A 22153-nucleotide genomic window follows, 5' to 3' on the forward strand; every position below is an offset into this window, starting at 1 on the left:
CTTTTTTTACTGATTGGTACAATTTATAGCACTTGACCTGAAAAATTCCCATAATAAGAGCAGTGGAAGAGAAGCTAACTGTTTTTCTACAAGCAGGGATGCTTCTTTAATTAACACTCAGTGGAATTATACCACTAGTCTGCAGGACACTTACTGGGCAAAAAATGTTCATGGAAAAAGGGCAAGGATAAGTCTTTTACTCCTCCTGAACTGCTTTATTAAAGTTCAGGAGTTCATTAAAGCTGTTTTCACACATGCACCCTGGAAATTTAAGGAAGACTTCCACTCTAATCTTCTTGATCTGGTTGTTCACCTTGGAAATTACACTTACACACCAACCAGTTGATGGTGGCTGGGAAAAAAAGGAAAAAAGCTCTCTGGATCATCTTAATCAATGACAGTCTCCACACTGCACCCTCCTGGCTATTTAAATGAACTTGAAAATAAACAAAAGAAGCTTTTAGCAGCATAATAAATTACCAGAAATTCTAATTTTGTATTGAAAAACAACTGACTTAGATCTGCCCAATGTGTTCCTGCCCATATCTATAGGATTTCCATGATCACAACACAGTTACTACTACATACAGACTGAATTAAGATAACAAAGACACTCACAGTGCCACTTTAATACAAACAAAATACTGCTCCTTCCTGCACATCCTTCCCCTAAGCTCTGCTGTGTAACAATCATAGCATCCCATTTATTCATTTATTTATCCATTTATTATGGGGGTACACATTTATGAACATGGACATGTAAATGTGCCAGATTATAGCCAGAGGCTAATTTCCATCTGTAGTCCCCTGCAGATTGATGGTATGCATTAAAATGTACATCAAGCATGTACATTTATAATTAGGGGTGGGTATCGTTTGGGTTTTTTCTGATACCGGTGCTAAATCTATACTTTTTATACAGTGCTGAGGGTAAAACGGTGTCTAAATCAATACTTTTAGAGGGCAAAAGTGTATTGGAAGTCAGCGGGATATTAAAAGCTGTCTGGGAATATGAATAATTCACAGAAACATCTTGATAAGATGCCAGTTGAATACGGGATAAGAAAAGGAAAACTGCGTTGCTTAAGACATAAATCACACAAAATCCATAATGATTTTCTTGCCTCTGATTTGGACTGCCAGGGTATCAAATTGAAGTATCATTTTTTGTGTAGTAATTCAGTTCAGTAGGTATCGGATGTGTTGGTACTAGGGATGCGCACGGTTAATCGGTAAAACGGTTAAAACTCTTTATCAAATTAGCCAGCACGGGAATTACGAGTTGGTTAAACAAATTATCCATCATTTATTATATTATAAACACAGGCTTGAAATCCCTGTCTATAATGCTCTTTAAACTGTAATGAACCTCCCACCACTAGAGGCCGCTGTAGCTTCTGTTAATGGCCACTCCTGTCTGGAACTGCTTGGTATAGCTTAGTGCTTAGTGTGTAGTAGGAACAGCACGGTATCACAGTTTTTTAAAGTAGTAAATGGAAGTAAAGTGGTATGTTGGCTGGCGAGGGTTGAACTTACGTATAACTTACACCCGAAGTGAAACGAGGCCACATATCAAACAACGATATTAATCTGCAAAGAGGAACAAAGACTGGCGGGGCTAGCTTGTAATGTCAGCCTTGCTGTAGAGAGTATATCACGCTAATGTTACACCAGCTGACAGTATGACCTTGTGAGGAATTTGACTATTTTCTAAGGATTTTCTCCTTTGACTAGTTGGTTAAACAAAATCTAAATTTAGCCGAATATGGAAATAGGTGCGTAGGAACATCCTTAGTTGGCACCGTACCATATCAGTACCAGATTTCAATACTCAACTCTATATATAATAAAAATAATAAATATACATAAAACCAGACAATTTAGAGAACAAACAAACTTTTTTTTTTTTTTTTACCCCCTGGTAATATGTCTGCAGGGGTTTCTAGGCCCTTAGCTCATCCACAGCAAAACCAAGGGCTTGTGGCAACCCTCCTACCCAAAGGAACGGTACCACAGGCTGCACATTCATCACATCCATCCTTTGCTCCACCCCTCAAGTGTGGACTTTGTTATTTATTCAACAGATTATTTTCCCACGCCACTTGTAATGTGCAAAGACTACCAGAGCACAACAGGGGTTGTGTCAATCCTCTTCCAAACCAATGGTGCCCTCAGACACCTTTGTTCCTTACTTCAACACCAAATTTTTGCCCAAACATACCTAATGGTTTTGGCATTTTACAGGACTGTAAAATAAAAGGTGCAAAAGTGGCAGAAGAAGCAATCAACTCTGCTATGTGACACAATAGTGAATAGTGTACCAATGCCATTGCAACAGTGATGCGTTTATTCAATGTGTGAAATCCACAAAGGAACACAACTGGTTTGCAAATCTGCCAGGAAGAATAAAGAAGAAGACATTGTGTAATGCTTCAAGGACTGACGTATTTCATGCTGTTGGAGTTTGGTCTCAATACAGGTTGTATTGATGTAAAGGCAAAAGTCCAATCATTGTGTTTGAACCTTTGCTCTCATCATGCCCTCTGACATCCCCCTGGCCTAAAATCAGCATAAAAGGTCTAAAATTGAAAAACTCATTGGCTTGTACAGAAATATATTCCAGTTTATGTCCTCTGTATAGGCTTCATTTGTCAATTTTCTATGATGTGATTTTCTGAACATTCATTACTCCAGTTTAATGATTCAGCTGTTCCCAGCAGTTCAAGTTTTCACTCATTCCAGCATGTAATGGCCAGCAGTTTCAGTTTTACCCCATGAATTATGGTCATTTGTTTGATATGGCTATTGTCAGTGAAATCACAGAGACCAAACTCCACAGCATGAAATACGTCAGTTCTTGAAGTGTCACACAATGTCTCTGATTGTGTCTGATTGTGCAAGGAAGATTGCTGAAATTGCTTTCTACACTGTTTTGCAGTTTTTCTCAGCAAAAGCGACTAAAAGTTCAGCCATTAAAATGAGAGACTTTGAATGAATAGATTCTTTACAGTGTATGTTTTTTGCCACTGAAGTCAAAGACAGGAACAGTTTCATTTTTGTCAAAAAACAGACAAGTGCATTTCTGAATCTACCCTTAATGCTGTTATGAAAAGGCAAGTAAACCCAGTGAACTATGTCCCACAGAGCAATGCCACCAGCCCTTTCGTGCAGAATGACACAGAAACCACTGGAATTACTGGTATACTGAGAGAAAGGCACTTCAAACAATCTATTCTCATCATTATGGAGGATTCACGCCTCATGTGCACAACCTGGGCTTTTAAAGATAGCATGTGCATATGAAACGAAGCTGCAGCATTCATAGATCACGCCTAAGAGGATAAAGAAACCCCTCCCGTGGTGTGCAAATGGGCATATTTCAATCTAGATTTACTCCATGTTCACTCGACAGGGTGGTCTACAATAATGATGTGTAGTGTTGGCAGTTCTGGTCTGGAATATCTCACCAAACTTTAGATTGATTGTCATGAATCCACGTGGGTATATTTCATGGATTCTTGTTGATAGATTGTTTCAGTGACCCCTTTACCTATTCTCTATCCCATGCCTAGTTTTATGCACCACTTTATGACCAAACACCTTAAACACTGATGATAATCTCATCAGCCTCAGATGTACTTTCCCTGACAATAAGTCCAAGAGGAGTCGAGTTTTGCACATTGGAGAAAAACAACCTGGGGCCAAGCCAGTTTTGTCCTCTGCTTCCATCAAGACCCCAGATGTCAGCCTGGATGGGTGGAAAAAAGGCCCTCGGTTGGCACCATGCAGGGTCCATATGGGTAGACTGTAACCCATTTGCTACCCATCCTTTGCTGTCAAAATGGTTTCCCAGTTTCTAACCCATGTTTGATCTTCTTAGTTGCTTCTGAGAGCCTAAAAACCAACACATCTGAGAACCAACTATGAGCCAATGCCTGGGTGAAGTCCATGTGGCCCGCGCTTACACATGTTGGCAGCAGTGTGTTTAGAAAAGAAATAATGTTAGATTGCGGTTACAAAATCACTTGTTTTGAACCTAGCAGATACAAGTATCATTGTGAGTGTGTTATCACCATAAGAACAGCAGGAAGATAGAAGAGCACAATCTAGCACAATTCTGTTTGGGCTGCAAAAACTTCAGGCACAGGAAGAGGTCTGAGGTTTTTATAAAGTGGATGAAGTCCTCACACAGGAGAGGCTTTTATCACTGTTTTAAAAGAAAATGTATAAACAGTATTCCACACTCCACATCTGCAGAGATTTTTGTCTTGTTTTGTGTATACCATAACCATCTGTGCATGCAAGACATTAACCAGCGCTTCCTTCCTTCCTGTAAATGCTTTGAGTAAGCTGTGATGTCTCATGTTAAAAATAACGCTTTGTATGCTGTCATTTTAGATTTTTCTGCAGCTCTTTGCTACTAATGCCGCCCTGCACTCCTGCACTCAAAGATGATGGTTGTGATAAGCTACCTTCCCTGCTATGATTATGGAATACTGAGTAAAACATTCCAAAATGTGAGTGATGTTATCTAAGAAAAATTATACAATGTGCTACTAATAAAAACTGTCAAAAAGAAAAAATTAAAAATCAAATGTACAGAATAACACAGGGCAGGATGGCCAACCCTACTGCCAAAGTATCTGCTGGGCATAATCTGTGCCATTTGAAGTCAATTCTGACCCAATCTATGAGTCTTCAGTCTTGATTTAAGGCCAAGTCAGGTATGGCATGTACTGGTTTGGCACTTTGCAGTTTCAGTCTTGGTCCTCTACTGCTCTGGCCTCCTGATGACCACCCTTCAGGCCTCTACCCCATCTCCCTAGGTATCCTCCCAGCCATTCCCTCCATGACATACGCGGTAGGCCCTGGCAGCAGCCCACTTTTGCAACATTTATCCTGCTTTTGTTATTTGCATTTTTCCTTTAATTGCGCACTTTCTGAACAGATTTAACAATGCAAAGACATGAAGACGAGTGAGACTGAGAGTCATCTGTGATCAGACCTGTACGTTGACATAAACAGTGCTCTGATAGAAAGCTTAGTTGTGGCAGACCAGCTGTTTGAATAAACAGAATAATTCCCCCTTCACTACGAGGTCACAGACATTAAACAGAGCTGTCCACACCCTGCAGGTGCTGATTATCTGCCAGATATATCAATATTTATCAGATATTATCATGCTCATTTTTCAGAAGCGTTTCCTTTGGCTCTAGAAAGAAAAAATAGCTTCTTTGCTTTTGTTTATGTTATTTGAATCTTCTGACAATAGTTTATAGCAGTTAGAACAAGAGGGAAGTGAGTTTTTGCGACACCTCTCAGTGTCAAGGTGAACCTGGAAACAAGACGTATATCAGATGTAGAAGACAAGACCGTCTTATGTTACTGGTCTTAAACCTGGAGACTGTCAATTTATTTATGTCAGTTGAGTGACGGTTGATGCTGGTCCGCAGGCTCCTTAGGCTGGCAGCGCTGTACTCCCTGCTCAGAAAATATGACTGTCTCAGGTTGCTACAGTTACTCCTAACAGAGCAATGGCTAATGGCTGCTGCGCATTAATTTGGAACAGTGTAATGATTTTTTGACCTGAACTACTTGTAAAGTTCAGTGTCCATACACAGTGCATAATAAATTTATTAGACCACCTGTCATATTTGTCTCAGAGACCATCCAGCATCATAAAGTGCTTTAATGCGGACTCTTTCATTTTCAGTGAGCTCTCCACATTTTACCATTTTGAACAAGAATGAGGAATTTCAAACTGAATTCACCCAAATTTGACTCACTGGGCTTCTCTGAGAGGTCAGAAATTAATCAAGCATAACATTCAACCACTAAAACTCAATTTTCTCTTTAGGAATGCAAGTAAATAACTATAATTTGACATATTAATCAAGAAATTATAATGTGCTTTACAATTTTTGCTGTTTTTTGTAAATCAGTAAATTTGAAAATTCATGGATAACAATAATAATTATATTTTAGCATTAAAAATATCATTTGGGTTAAAGAGCTTCTACATATTGGTGTATTAACCACTGCAGAAACATAAAAAATGATTTTGGTAATTACCAGTGCTGTTAACTTAGGGCAGCTGTGGCATAAACCTTACTTTGGTTAGGGTTAGGGTGGTCTAATACATTTGTTAAGCACTGTATCAGAAGTTAATGGACACCAATGGAATTTCCAGAGCCAATCAGAATCGAGTATTCACCAAGACCATGGTATAAAAAAAAAATATGCTCTTTATTAGTGACAGATTGTTTCTTCTGACACTATAAGGGCATTTTTATGCAGCCTATTACATCCTGTTTAACCTCAAAATTATCCAGTATTAAAGTATTTTAAGACAATGTGGCTCTTTGGTAGAATAAGGTTGAGTACCACTGACTTACAGTAGACCCTTCATTATGCCTCATTCATAGTGAAGGTGGGTAGTGCTGAACCTCAACATTGTGGTTAGAATCATATCCATGACAACGGCTGTAAGTAATGTCTTTAAAAGGAGATGTTTTTTATCCAGGTTAGGATGTGATCCTTTTCTTCTTCAAATCAAGAAGCTTTCCTTCCTAATTCCAACCACTGTTATCCTCAGTGATGCCTCATCATACACCAGATGTAGTTTTGTTTTTGTGGGATACACTCAATGCGTCACAGTCTTACAGGGTATTTGGGTGTAAAAGTGTTTTGTGTGCTCATTGTAAAGTCCCTGTTCCAGGCAGGTTTCAACATGTATTCATTTTTAATATCCTAAAAGATAATTTCTGGACTTTTGCACATTTTTATAGCCCATGGAGACAGTTTTATTCTGGCACTGCACATAATGGGAAACACCTTTATTCTGGTCTGCAGCCTGCCTGTGAACTCAGAATAAGATTGTGTTAGAGTGAAGGGGAGAGACAGGCAAAGAGAGAGAGAAAAAAGGAGCTTTCAACATATAGAAATGTGGAGGAGTGTTCACACTTGTAGTATGATCATTGTCAAAAATGTGGCAGGGAGAGACGGGAGCCTAAAGATCAGAGAAGCGAGAAAGTGCTTTGAAGGTCACTGCTTTCAGTCCTCACACAGGATGAAAAAAAAAAGGATGAAAAAAAAATCTCTTTGGGGGAACTGAATGAGTAAAACACTCTCAGAGACTATTCTGGGGCTCTTGATCCCCTCTGTTGAGCTGCCCAAACGGCTTCAGCTGAGCGGCTCAGCGGCCCAGAATAAAAAAAACACACACACACATCGAGTTAACTGGGCAACGACCAGATAAATGTGTGCAACTGTATGAGTGATGTGCTCAGTCAGCCTGCTGGGGCTTTAGGTTAAATCCATCTGCTTCGGCCAGTTTGTAGAAACACAGAGTGCCTACACAGACAGGGGAAGAGTTCACTCATGATTTTCTGATACTGATATTTTTTAAACTTAATGCCGTAACAATTAAAGACTGGATGCATTTAAACATGGTCAAGATGATCTGCTCAAGTTCAGACACAGCATCAGACTGGAGGAGAAAGGTGATTTAAGAGAATTCGAGTGTTCCATGGTGGGTGATTCTACATGGCCTGGTCCGACTATTTCACAAACTGCTGGCATACTGGGATTTTCACTCACATCAACTCTGAGGGTTCACAGAAAAAATGCGAAAATAGCCAGTGAACAACCTCAATGTCTTGTTGATGTCAGAGGAGAGTAACCAGGCTGGTCCAAGGCAACAATAACCCAAATAATTACTCGTTACAAACCGGGAAATGCAGAGGAGCATCTATGAGCAGACACCTTGAAGCAGGTGGGCTACAGCTGCAGAGAAAGACATAGGATGTCACTCCTGGTAACTATGAAGTAGAAACTTAAGCTACCGTTCACACAGGCTCACCAAAATTGGACAGCAGAAGATGGAAAAATGTTGTCTTGTCTGACGAGTCTCAATTTCTTTTGTGAAATTCAAATGGTGGGGACAGAATTTGGTGTAGTCTGATGGACCACCCACTACCATTGTACATTCAAGTCTCTTAAGTCACCTTTCTTTGCCATTCTAATGCCCAGTTTGAACCTCAGTAAATCTTTTGACCATGCCCACATGCAGACATGTGAAACTTAAGTTGTAACTTAGGTTCCATCAGGAGAGCCAATACGAGTTTAACAATAATTTATTTTACACATTTAATGAACTAGAAATGTGCAAACTCTTTGGCGGTTACACTCCATTGTGATGACTTCATGTACTTTAAAGGGTAGTGAGGCAAACGGCAGGAATAGGATACCCCCCTATGGAGTCTAGACACTGATGGTAGTGTTGATGAGGGATGCAGGATCAGATGAGGAGTAGACTTCTGAGAAGCTGGCCCAGGAACCAATGATGTGGCTTGGAGGAGGAGACTGAGGTTTTCAGGATGAGATGAGCAGGAGACCTATGATGATCTGGACTAGATGCTGATTGACTGACTGGAGGTGGCTGGGGTGGAGGAGAGTTGCAGTGTCAACACTGAAATGACTGGCTGACCGACAGACTGCCATTAGTCCTCAAATGGTGCAGAAATTCAGTGAAAAATATGACAAAGCATTTTGTTTACATGATTACTAAAGCCTACCACTGAAAGCTAGATCCAGTATAAAATAACAAGCACTAGTAACACAAGATAATTTAACAGTGGTTGGGGGAAATTATCTCTGCTCATGGAAAACAACAGTGTGGAGAACACACTGCTGACACTAAGCTGCCAGTAAAATCCTCAGCTCCAAGTCAAACTCAAGCCAATGTTGAAACAACCTCAGGTGGTGCAGAACCTTTAATTTTAGTAGAGCGGAAACTCCATCATAAGAACTTACGTTCAAACTAGGCTACATTGGAACTTAGGCACAGCTGGTGCAACCATAGACTGTAGTAAGAATTGGACAAAGCCTGTGTGATGTCAGCCATCTAATTACAATAGGCAGACTCAAACAGCTTTTAAAGCCTTCCTGTCAGCTAAACTAGCGCTAAAGCCAGCCTTCAGGAGGTAGCGTCTGCCTGTCAAGCTATGTGACAATCAAATGAGGCACACCGTTCAGTGCGCCGTGAGGTTTTTTACTCAATATAATTGAAACGATTGTGGTACAAAAAAATCCAACCCACTGTACAGTGAGAGTGCATGAAGACATTAGCTAATGAGACACGTTTCATTTTTTTGAACCAGGCTGTAAACCAGTTTATTTCTAGTGTAAAAAAACAGCATTTTAACATGTTGTGTGCTGGACTTACAGTGTTCCTGCAGGCGGCCTCAAGTGGACACTCGCGGTATTGCAATTTTTTGCACTTCTGCATTGGCTTCATTTTTCAGGACCAGAGGTTGCCACTTGGGTGCAACCCATTTCAAGTGTATCAACTTAACATACATTTGTATTCAAAGCTTTTTTTTTTTCATTTTGTAATTTGTATTGGGTAACTGACTTCCTGCTTTATTTTTAAAAGAAAATATGATACTTTGGGTAGATCGAAGCTTATGACATCAACGTAACCATTGGAAAAAGAACTTAAAAGGAAATAAAGGAACACTAAAAAGGCAACTGTTTAAGATAACAAGTTGCAGATTACTTTTGACTTGTCCACTGAGCTGTCTGTGAGCTTTTTACAGTGAAATGAGCAGTGGTACATATTTTACATCACTGTAGCTGCAGGGAGATGTTGCATTGGCTTAACCAAAGTGTGCTAAAAGGGACAACAAAGCATAAGATTAAAAATCATTTCTAAAGTAATTATGGACCTTATTTAGATGTGATTATACTGACAGTCCTTATATTTATATGCAGCTGTTAATATATCTAGCTCCCTGAGTAATGTTACATAACAAGGCACTTCATTACAAATCTGTAGCAGATGGACGAGTTTCATCTTTATTTCTCCATTTTGCCTTCAGGCTGTTGTTATAAATGTTGTCTTAAATATGAAATCTAAATGTTAAGATTCCCTGATGAAGGTACCTTCATTAGCAGCTGTCTAATGTCTTTAATTCAACCATCTTTGCCGGCAGCCACAAAATGTCAGCGCACAGATATCATCTGTTGCTTTGCTCTGTACCTGTCTCCTTCAATTGATGATAAAACGGCCAGAAAAAGGTCTTCAGCACCAGTAAAATATCAACGTACATATACACTTAAACTGAGCATGCCGTTGAAATATGCCATGAACTTATAAAAAGTGTTTATATTGTTCAAAACTTGCACAGAATCCCAGAGAAAGCTCCCTAAAAGCCAGAGGCTAAACAAAAATATCAAAACAAAAATGTCCTCCTTTTAGATTCCACCATCAGTGTAAAGCAGCCTATATGTAATGAGCAGAAAGGGAAAAGCTTCATCATTTGTGGGAGATAATGTGTTTACAGCTTGGGTGTTTATCCTCACATCACAGCTTTTATTGGATTCCACTTGTTGTTTGCCTTACAGTCCGTGCTACTAAAGCTTGCAGTTTGTTCTGCAGCCTGAAAGTAGCTGTTCGTAAAATGTGTTTGCTTTCAACTCTTAGGTAGTAAGATCAAACTGTCTCTCACATGCAGCTGGGGGGGTTGATGTTTTTTTAGTTTCTGATGGGTAAGCCGTGAAAGAAGAACCAGAGACGTCCCCCACACATAAAACGATCAAGTACTCCACGATAATGAATCCAAACACAATTAATTTCTTCATTCAGGGGAAATTTAGAAAGGTTTAATTAATCTTGCCTTTTGACTGTCAAACTGGATTCTCTCTCTCCCTCTCTCTTCTGATAGAACAAAGCATAGTGATGAAGAAGCTCATCATACTTTAACAGAGCAGATTCAGGATGTCCTGCAGTCTGACATGAGCTCTGTGTAAACAAATAAAGCACGCAGTAAGCATCCTCTAAGTTTTCTTTTCTGCACTCTGCTCACCTTTTATTTTGCAAAGCTGGCTGAAAGACTGGAAGCCTTGAACAACTTGCAAACTGATGGACAAGCATAAAAGATAAAGTGCAGAAAATAAATTGCTATAAAGCCACATTTGAACTTGAAACTGCTACCAGGTTAGATGTTGCAGACTTTCATTTGTATGGGCTGATTTTGTTGAGTAAAAGCAGAAAGCACTCATCCACTTGTTTTTCTGACACTTTCAACCAGAACTATCACTTGATGGTTATATGCCTCAACAAGGAATACAATTGAAAGTGAAATGCAGTGGTGGGTAAAGAAGGAGTTTGGGTGTTTTTGTGTTGGTGTGACAGGCAGATATCTTCTTCAATTGTTCCAGTGAATTCTTATGAAACTTAGATTACAGCACTAGTAATGTGCATTAGGGTCTAATTAATACATGACAACATAAAGTGAACTCATTATTATAATAATGCATTCATGAATGAATGGCAAAGTGCAGATATGTACCAAAGTTGACAAAAACCCTCAATGAAATCTTAAAATATTGTCCTCACAAAATGTAAAAAACTGACCTTGTATCTTGTAAATTCATTAAAGCCCATCCTTGAGTCAGGTACCCTTGAGTATTCTGGTGATTTCAAGTTTACAAGCAAGGTAGAAACATAAAGCCCAGTGACCCTGACCTTTGACCACAGAGAACATTTTAGCAAAGTTTGAAGAAAACCCTTCAAAACATTGTTGAAATATTATGCTCGCAAGTAAGAGATGAACATGAGGCCCAGTGACCGTGACCTTTGATCTATGATCACCAAAATGGAATTATTTAATCACACAGTCAGGGAAGACAAACAGGTACATCTAAAAAAATTAGAATATCATGAAAATGTCTTTTATTTAAGTTATTTTTTGTCACTCATTTCCGAAGGTGAAACCCATATATTATATAGACTCGTTACACATAGAGTGAAATATTTCAAGCCTTTATTTCTTGAAATGTTGATGATTATGGCTTACAGATAATGAAAACCTAAAATTCAGCGACTCTGAAAATTAGAATATTGTGAAAAAGTTCAATATTGGAAAGTCATGGTGTCACACCCTATTCAGCTTATGAACTCAAAACACCTACAAAGGTTTCCTGAGCCTTTAAAAGGTCTCTCAGTCTGGGTCAGTAGGCTACACAGTCATGGGAAAGACTGCAGACTTGACAGATGTCCAGAAGACAGTCATTGACACCCTCCACAAGGAGGGTAAGCCACAAAAGGTCATTGCTAAAGAAGCTGCTTGTTCACAGAGTGCTGTATCCAAGCATATTCATAAAAAGTTGAGCAGAATGAAAAAGTGTGGTAGGAAAAGGTGCACCAGCATAAGGGATAGCCGCAGCCTTGAGAGCATTGTTAAGCAAAATCCATTCAAGAATTCTGGGGAGCTTCACAAGGAGTGGACTGAGGCTGGAGTCAGCGCATCAAGAGTCACTACACACAGACGAATCCTAGACATGGGCTGCAAATGTGGTATTCCTTGTGTCAAGCCACTCCTGAACCAGAGACGTCAGAAGCGTCTTACCTGGGCTGTGGAGAAAAAGAACTGGACTGTTGCTCAGTGGTCCAAAGTCCTCTTTTCAGATGAAAGTAAATTTTGCATATCATTTGGAAATCAAGGTCCCAGAGTCTGGAGGAACAGTGGAGAGGCACAGAATCCACAATGCTTGTAGTCCAGTGTGAAGTTTCCACAGTCACTGATGATTTGGGCTGCCATGGCATCTGCTGGTGCTGGTCCACTGTTTTTCTGAAGTCCACAGTCAATGCAGCCATCTACCAGGACATTTTAGTGCACTTCATGCTTCCTTCTGCTGACAAGCTCTATGGAGATGCTGATTTCATTTTCCATCAGGACTTAGCACCTGCCCCCACTGCCAAAGGTACCAAAAGCTGGTTCAATGACCATGGTGTTACTGTGCTTGATTGGCCAGCAAACTGGCCTGACCTGAGACCCATAGAGAATCTATGGGGTATTGTCAAGAGGAAGATGAGAGACACCAGACCCAACAATGCAGATGACCTGAGGGCCGCTATCAAAGCAACCTGGGCTTCCATTACACCTGAGCAGTGCCACAGGCTGATGGCCTCCATGCCACACCACATTGATGCAGTAAATCATGTAAAAGGAGGCCCAACCAAGTATTGAGTGCATAGAAATGAACATACTTTTCAGACTTTCTGAAATGAGTGACAAAAAATATTTAACTTTTTCATGATATTCTAATTTTTTGAGATGTACCTGTATGTGAAAAGTTTGAAGTAAACCCTAAAAAACACTCTTCAAATATTTTGCACAAGCAACAGTTCAACATGAGACCCAATGAACTTGTCTGGCAAAATCTAATCAATTTATCCCTGAGTCAAAGTGGACATTTGTGCAGAAATTTGAAGAAAATCATTCAATACATTCTTGAGCTATCATATTAAAAGCAAGGGATGTACATGCCCTTCGACCTTTAAACTCCAACTCCAGTTATTTAATCCTTGAGTCAGAGTGGACATTTGTGCCAAGTTTAAAGAAAATCTCTCAAAAAAATATTGAGATATCGCGACTGTGGCTCAGCAGATAGTCAGTGATGGAAGGTTGTGGATTCGATCCCCAGCTCCTGTGCTCGCAGGTTTATGTGTCCTTGGGCGAGACCTTTAACCCCACTTTGCTTCATTTGTGCCATGTGAATGGAGTTAATGGAGAGAAGGGGTGTGAATGGGTAGGTGTGAGCTGGGGTGTGAAAGTGCTTTGAGTTGTCAGCCGACTAGAAAAGTGCCATGCAAGTTCAAGTCCATTCACCTATTACCAAGTCTATATCATGTTAAGATGTCAGGGAAGAGATGAAGACATGGCCTAATAATAACTTTATACTGAACTTGATATCCAAAATCTGAGCTGTCTTCCCTGTGTCAGAGTGGATTTTTTTCTTAAGTTTGAAGAAAATCCTTCAAAATATTCTTGAGATAAAATATTACAAGCAGGGGATGTATATGAGGCTCAATGACTGTGACCTTTGACCTATGGCCTCCAAAATAAAGTAGGATTATCATTGAGTCAGAGTTAGGTTTTGGTATTTATTGGGTTTTAGAAGGAAAATATTGGAATGATTAATAACATCAAAAATACTAAAATAATTGCAAATGTTCCTTTTAATTTCAAATTGAGCATTTTATTGAATAACATTAATTAAATAACTAACCCATCTCTGATACATTGTATTTTATTTTACTAACAACTCTACCCTCAACTCTTAACTAAATTTCTTAAACCTTATTATGACAGATTTTTCCTTCTTCAAGTCCTAGTCCTACTACAACTTGCAAATTTATCTAAAATTTTTAACTACTTTTACTTGTTACAACTTTTTTTTTTTCAAATAAATTGAAATCATATAGTTATATTTTATTATAATATATGATGATCTTTTGTCTGTGTGCACACAAATTTCATTTCCCCCCTGCACTAATCTGGGGCCTGGGCCCCCCAACCAAAAAGTCTAGATTCACACCTGCTCTGAAACTAATGAACTCAGATTATACACGCTAGATTAAAAACAGCTGCAGGACGGAGAGGTCTGATGATGGGCCGAGGGCGCAAAATCAACAATAACAAAGAAGGACAGGGACTAAAACTTTCAACCACGTAAAAGTCAGACTTTTTTTTTCACTCCTCCATCAATCTGATTCTTTGAGACGCTGCTGCTGAGAGCATCACAGGGAGACTGACAAATCCTAGAAACAAACAGAAAAAAAACAGAAGGCAGTGCTTATGAATTAAGTTTCTGTAGAAACAAGCTTAACAGCAGGCCGCGCAGTGCTCTCCCTCATCAAATGCCATCATTCAACAACTCCCTCCGCTATAATTATAAACCAATAATGATCCATTCAGATTAAAAAAAGGGGGATTTTTCTTGAACAGAATCTAAATAGTTGGCACCATCAACACTATTTTGCACTAGAATAGCAGCACGCTGTAGCCCACATACGTAAGTCAATTAAAAACAAACAGGGCCTGAATAAAAAACCATCTTGGCACTGTTTACCTAAATAATAACAGAAATATATTAAAAAGATGCCTATGGAGCACAGGAAGGACAAACAGTTGTGACAGCCCTAAGTAAAATCTCAGCCAAAATTCATGTAAAGGCTCTGCGTCAGAGAAAACTTAGTAAGGAAACAAGAAGAAGGACCTGAGCAGCGAAATGAATACTGACATCCATGCTCTGCTCAATAAAACTAGTTTATACCTACTTTAATTAAGTTACTATAAGGCATTTTCTTGTGTTTCATTTGGAGTTCAAGGGGCCACGTTAAGGGGGGCAAGGTACCAAAAAGAGGAACCCAAATCTTTGTTTTCATTTGATCCACTAGGTATCAGACGTGTTGGCACCAGAGCCAAGTTGGCACCAAGGCTATAATAGTTAACTAAAACTAACTAAATAACTAAAATGTGAAAATCATTTAAGTTGACGGAAACTAAATAAAAACTAAGCTTTACATAAGAAAAGAAAACTGAAACTTAATTCTGTGCTGACAAAACTAACTAAAATAAAATAAAATTAGAGACAAAATCCTCCTTAGTTTTAGTCTTTGACAGCAGCATTATGACTGACATGGACACCCAAGCCTAGAGAGTGTAAAATCTCCTGATTTTGATTGGAAATACTTAAACAGTGGTAATTTTGGGTCTTGAGTTGTATGCAAGCATGAAAATTGAATAAAGAGAAAAGTGAAGAGCCTTTTTGCGTCTCGCCTCTGACAAGTGAGAGAATAAAACTAAAACTAACACTACAACTAATAAAAACTAAACTAAAATGAAGCATTTTTGCAAAATAAAAACTGGACTAAACTAACAAACCAGAAGTAAAAAATGATAAAAACTAAACAGAAATTTAAAACAAAAAGTAAAAACAAAATAAAACTAAAAACTAGTGAAAAATCCAAAACTAATATAACCTTGGTTGGCACAGCACATCAACTCATCCCTCATCAGAGTGGACATTTATGCAAATTCTGAAGTAATCCTGTTAAAACTTTCCTCAAAAATCAAGTTCACAAGCTAAGGACAAGCATGCGGCCTTATAAACTTCACTAACAAAATATGCACAATTCATCCTTCAGTCGGAGGGGATGCTCTTAGCAACGTTTGAAAAAGCGTCCTCAATTCACTCTTAGGAGTTCAAGTTCACAGGCAAGGGGTTTTCATGACACCCAGGGACCATGACTTTTGACCCCTGATCACCAAACCTGAATCACGTAATCCCTTGATTCAGAGTGGGCATTTGTGCAAACTTTGAAGAAAATCCCTCAAAGTGTTTTTGAGATATTGGGTTTAAAACAGGAAGAACTTTGGCCTTGGCTTTAACTGGCACGGAGGCATAATAGAGTCAATTACTGGGCTTTTAGAGATATTGAAACACTGTTTTGGTTTGCAGAACGGTAAAAAATAAACAAAATTGAAATGAGAGAATCTGAGCGCATCAATGTGTAGATTTTACTGCACCACCAGTTCAAACAGGTCACAAAAACAAGCATTGTTATTCACTGTTTTCATCTAGCTGCAGAAATAAATCAATCTTATTTCTTTTCAATAACTGATTACTTGTTGACATCAAAGTCAAAAAGGAGTTGGTAATAATATCCTGCAGAGCTGCATGGACCAAACAGGTTATTAGACTTGGAAGCATACAATTAAGCTGTGGCCTCTTACTCTGAACTGATGAATGTAAAGGCACAGCGATGTCTGGCAACAAGCTGTTTATGTGTTTTTAACTGAGGTGGGCTGCCTCAACCCCCCCACATGGTGATAAAGTGTTAAATCTTCTATCTAATTAAAAAGCCATCTTCAGATTCTCTGCTGAATGTGCGATGGAAAGTGAAGTGAAAGAGTAATTACGATACTTGCAAATTAAAAAGCATGCACATTATACACATTTTGGTGATGATGGTGCTTTAATAAGCATTGTTTTGTTGTTTCTCTTCACATGCTAGACAGAAAGGAAAACGGCTTTGGCTTTGGCAAGAAACATGATCGATGGTCTGAACTTTGGATATCAATAACACAGATTCTCTCCAACATATGACATGTATGAAAATTATCACTAAATCACAAAATGAAAAGGGAAAACTTATCCAAATGCATATTCAAGTTTTATAACCCTCCTTCTCCCACTAAAACAAGCCTGTGATGGAAACTCAACATGTATCACTCATTTTTGGGCAAAAGATTCCAGAAATTGTCTTACTTTTTATTACGGCATCTGTAGTTTTAAGTTTCATTTCTCTCCTGCTGAGGTGTGTCCAGCTGCTTCTGACAACATCACATTTCCTGACGTGGGCGTTCACAATAAAAACACTCAAGCAAAACTGTCTGGAATAGTGTTTTTTATTGATTCATTATTGCTTCATTAGACTACAGCTGTGTCTCTGATCTTATTTAAAGCCACAGCCGGCTTCTTTGAATCATAATGGACTTAAAACAAGGGTTAAGTTATGTTCGTCTTTTCGCTGTTTGTCAAAATGAAAGAGGGTCACCAAATTAAATTATTCTATTCTACAATCTGTCAGTCTGTTAGTTAAATATGGCTCTATTAGTCGCATTCAATACATAAAGCATCTTTTTCTTGACTAATATTTTATACGAAGAACAATCTTTGGGGTTATTGTTTTTCTATTGGCATGGAAATCAAAGATTAACAGCACAGTGTTGTTTTTTACGCAGTGACAGCTGAGCACAATCCTCATCTTCAAGCAAGCAAACATGAACTTTGCCATTTAAGATTTAAATCACTGCTTTAAAATATTTTTATTATAGAGATACAGTTTGAAGACCATAGCCGATTGAAAAGTTGTTTAAGTCTACACTCTTTATAGGGATGGGAATTGATACGATTTTACTGATAGCGATGCAATTATCAAGTCTGCTTACCGACTCAATTCTTTACTGATTCCTTTATTGATAACTTCCTTTAGATTTTCTTTTCAGAAAAAGTACTTCAAAGGTTTTACTGTTAACAACTCAAATTTTATTGAGTCTCTTTGTCTCTGAACACTGAACAAGATGTATTCCACCTTCAGTAAGAGTCAATGACAAGCACACTTCAATTACTGGCTTTATTAAACAGTTAAGATAACTAAAATGATTAAATTATTTGTTTAGGAGGAAATAATGCTGAAATATACAAAAGCTGTCAGTTAAAACAACCTGCTCTCTGGATCTTCAATCTCTGAACTTGAATTAGAATCAAAAGTAAAGCTCATTTTCTTTAAAAGATCAAACCTTCAAATGAATAAAAAGCTAGTACCTGGATTCTAGATCTCTGTACTTGTGGAAATAAACTGAAATCTCCTACAAAATTAACAGTTCTTGTGCAAGAAGATGCATGCCTAGCATGAAATCACCGTTCAACAGAAATTGCACGCTACGCTGTTCGTGTCATTTTTTTGTGAATTGAAGCCACACTTTTGACCGCTCTAGCCTATTTTTGTGACTGTCCGCCATGTTTGCTCCTTTGTTCTTGCTCGTGCTGACTGCCTCTCTCTCTGCTGTGTTTTTCAAGGCATGTAGAAGTAAGACACTGATAAGGAAATCATTAAGATTAAATGTAAATGTTGTTGTTGGATTGAACCAGTTGGAACCGGTTCTCAACTGGAACCGGTTCTCGATTCCCATCCCTAGCAATAAAACACGAAGTCCACAAGTCCAGCAGAGACAGCAGAGGACGCTCATGCTACACAGTCCCGTTGAAAATTCATAAGTATACATAATAAACCAAGTTTACATCATAAAACTATTAAAATAATGGCAAATTCTGGAAAATAATGACAAGTGGATGTAAGTGGAATCAACACTGCTACAACAGGTTAAAATAAACAAGGACAACATACCTGCTATTTAACAGAAATGCCGTCTTTGTATAAGAATGTATTGTGTATAAAAATCTCAGGCAACAAAAACCAAACTTTAATATGACTACAAGTCCACACATACTACATATTTAAATATGTGTATGTGCACTAATGCCCACTTGTAGCTCTATGCAGAGTGCATGCTCTTTGTGTACGTATGTGTTATTCTGATCATTTCTCTGACCTCTGTGCATTATTCAGTATCACAGCTGCTTTCTGCTGTTTCATATGCTGCAGATACATTTATTCTTTCCACGAATCAGCCTTTTCATTTACTTGGAAAGTAGTATGCATGGCTTTGTTTTGTGCAGAAATGGTTTAGGGAATACATTTGTACATTGGAAAGAAAATATCTATGTATTTGAAAACAAAGAGAATTGAGGCACACAGAGTTCTTGGATTTGTTGTCGCTGCTGCCATTTCAATCATCTTCAGAGCCGTCTGAAATACAAAATATCTTGTGTGATGCTGCATTTTTTGTATAATCTATCAGTTTGTGGTGTTGATTTAAGTTTACAGATTATTTAATAAGGTTTGACAGTAATGAATGGTAGTTTCTTTTCTCTTTGCCTCTGATGAAGATAGAGTATTAGTGCATAAAAATGTGCAGAAAAAGATGAACCCACTGATTCTGACTTATGATTGATTCATTTTTTTTTTTTTTTGTTCTGCTCCTTGTGAATACTTCTGTTTTCCAGTCCTAATTGTGTTTGTTGGCATCGTGCTCCCTGCAGCAGCTTATGTGGCGGTCTGATGAGACGGTCTGTGTAAATGTAATTACTGGTAGGTTGGATGAAGCAGCACATTAGCCTCTGTCAGCATGCAATACTTTAATAAGATTAATAACAGACAAATCATGCCTGAACTGAACTACTAATCACATTCATGACAAGATAATTCTTTTTATTTGCTCCTGATACCAAAGTCCTGAACATACTGTGAAGCTGTGATGCTCTAAATCAGTGGTTCTCAACTGGTCTGGCTTCAGGACCCACCACAGTGTCTTCAATGACGATTCAGGATCTAAGGGTTGGAAATTTTTAAACCACTTATAATTTTTTAAATAAAATTCAACTGTTATCACTGTAAAAATAAACTGCATAAATGTAAAGGGTCCTTTGCAGATGACGTCACACAGCAGTAAAGAACTCCCCCTGGGGGGCAAGTAGTGATTTCTGCATAGAGAAACGGCACTAAAAAGGCCATGTTTGTTTTGAGTATTTTAACACTATGCTAAATGTTCAAAGTGGGATAATTTAAAAAAACACTCATGTATGATCTGTTTACACAAAGCAGTTTTGTCATGGTTTAGCACATTAACTCTGATCTTAGCCATGCTTCATCAGCTGATGTCTGTCTCTCCAACCTCCAGCCTCATTCACTTTGATGGGTCTTTTAAGAGATCCATATTATTTGGCTCAGCTCAGTAGAGCTGGCTGTTTAGCTCCGTTCTGGAGCTAAACAGCCAGCTCTACTGGTGGAAAGGAAACTGGCACTCAAACGGGTTCTAGCTACTGTGGCTTAACCCTCTCAGACTGACGTTGTCATATATGAAAGGATAGATGTGTTGTTTCAAGTTGAATAACTTTTGAACCATAAACTGTAGCCACTTGCTTTTTTTTCATCTGGAAGCCCTCTGTTTTGCTGTGCTGTAGACTACTGTAATGCACTCCTCATCGGGATCTCTGGCAAGAGCATCCAGAGATTACAGTATATCCAAACAGTGCTGCCAGGATCCTGATGAGGGTCCGCAAACATGAACACATCACCTCCTTTCTGAAATCTCTTTACTGGCTACCCACCCCATACAGAATTGAGTACAATGTCTCCCTCCTCACCCATCAGTGCATTTATAGACATGTCCCCCAATACCTCAAGGAACTCTCACCCCCAGACCTCCTCATGCACCCTCCGTTCTGCAACAACAAACACCCTCCAAGTCCCCAGAACCAAGCTCCGCACTATAGGTGATCGGCCTTCTTCTCTGCAGCTCCAAGGCTGTGGAACGCCCTCCCTGACCACCTGAGGGCCCCACAAACTGCAGATGCTTTTAAACGAGACCTAAAAACCTATCTTTTTACTAAAGCTTTTTGCTGAATGTCTTTTATTGGTTCTCCTCTTAATTAATTTCATAATTATATCGTATTACTCTTCTGCTCTGTAGCACTTTGAGATTGCTGAAATGTAAAGTGCAATACAGATAAAATGTATTATTATTATTATTATTATTATTATTATTATTATTACACTATCCAGGCCTGTGTAGTTCTTACAGATTTTCTAGCAAGCCTGGAACTTGGGTGACTTTCCAGGGTCTTTAAAGTTGAAATCCACACCAGTAACTCAGCTGTTGAATGCCTTTTTAATCTGTATTACAATCCTTTTTTGATAACTTCTGCTGCTAGCCTTAGCATTAGCTAGTTGTTCCTATGGGTCTATTTTTGCAGTTCAGCTAGACGCTCATTTAAATTGAGTTTAACTGACTAAAGAGTAGAAAATACTATGAAAACAGTCAAATTAATCACAGAGTCACTGTGTTAACCATGCTGTACAGAGAATATCAGGCTCACATCACACGTGCTAGCACTAGCAGCTAGCTCCACAAGCTTTCGTTCCTCTTTGCAGATTAATTTCATGCTTTCATAAGTGGCCATTTCACATCAGTTGAGTAGCTGTACGTGAGTTCAACCCTTAACAGCCTACATACTACTTTATTTCCATTTACTACTTAAAAAACTGTCATACGGTGCTGTTCCTACTACACGCTAACTGCTAAGCTCCTCATATGTACGTCCAGTGAAGTGCCGGAGAGAGCTCAAACAGGAAGGCAGTGGCCATTCACTGAAGCTACAGCAGCCTCTAGTGGTGGGAGTTTCATAACAGTTTAAAAGAGCATTATAGACCGGGAGTAGGGCTGAACGATTTGGGAAAATAATCTAATTGCGATTTTGTTTTTTACCCAATATTGCAATTATGATTTAATATGTTCTTAATTCTTAAGTTCCTCATTCCATGCATTTTACAACAAAAACAATCAATAACTTATTCTTTACTATATAACACAATATTCAATTAAACTAGGCAGAACAATTTTTTTTTAAATATCAAAATGTGATGATTTTTTTTACGCTTTTTGCAAATTTGATATGAACTGTTGTTTTAAAGGGAATGACATTTTTAATATAGTTCTCATATTTAATAAGAAAAAAATACAAAAATGAAGAACATTTGATTTTTTTGGGCACTATTCTAAAAATATGGCACTAGATTGATTGCATGATATGTTATGCATAACATCTCTGCTGCAAAAAAAGTTCTAAACTAGTATTTAGACACAAATTTCAGGTTAAAGAAATATTGCACCTTCTG

The 22153-nt window shown here is 38.5% G+C and overlaps 1 protein-coding gene across 1 annotated transcript in view; it reads right to left on the bottom strand.

Moving 5' to 3' along the window:
* The window catches only part of khdrbs2 (KH domain containing, RNA binding, signal transduction associated 2), a 194470-nt gene that overhangs the window by 153361 nt on the left and 18956 nt on the right, over positions 1 to 22153 (bottom strand). The gene's annotated exons all lie outside the window — the stretch shown is intronic.

Source organism: Cheilinus undulatus, linkage group 6 (genome assembly GCF_018320785.1).
Source record: "Cheilinus undulatus linkage group 6, ASM1832078v1, whole genome shotgun sequence".
Classification (NCBI taxonomy): Eukaryota; Metazoa; Chordata; class Actinopteri; order Labriformes; family Labridae; genus Cheilinus; species Cheilinus undulatus.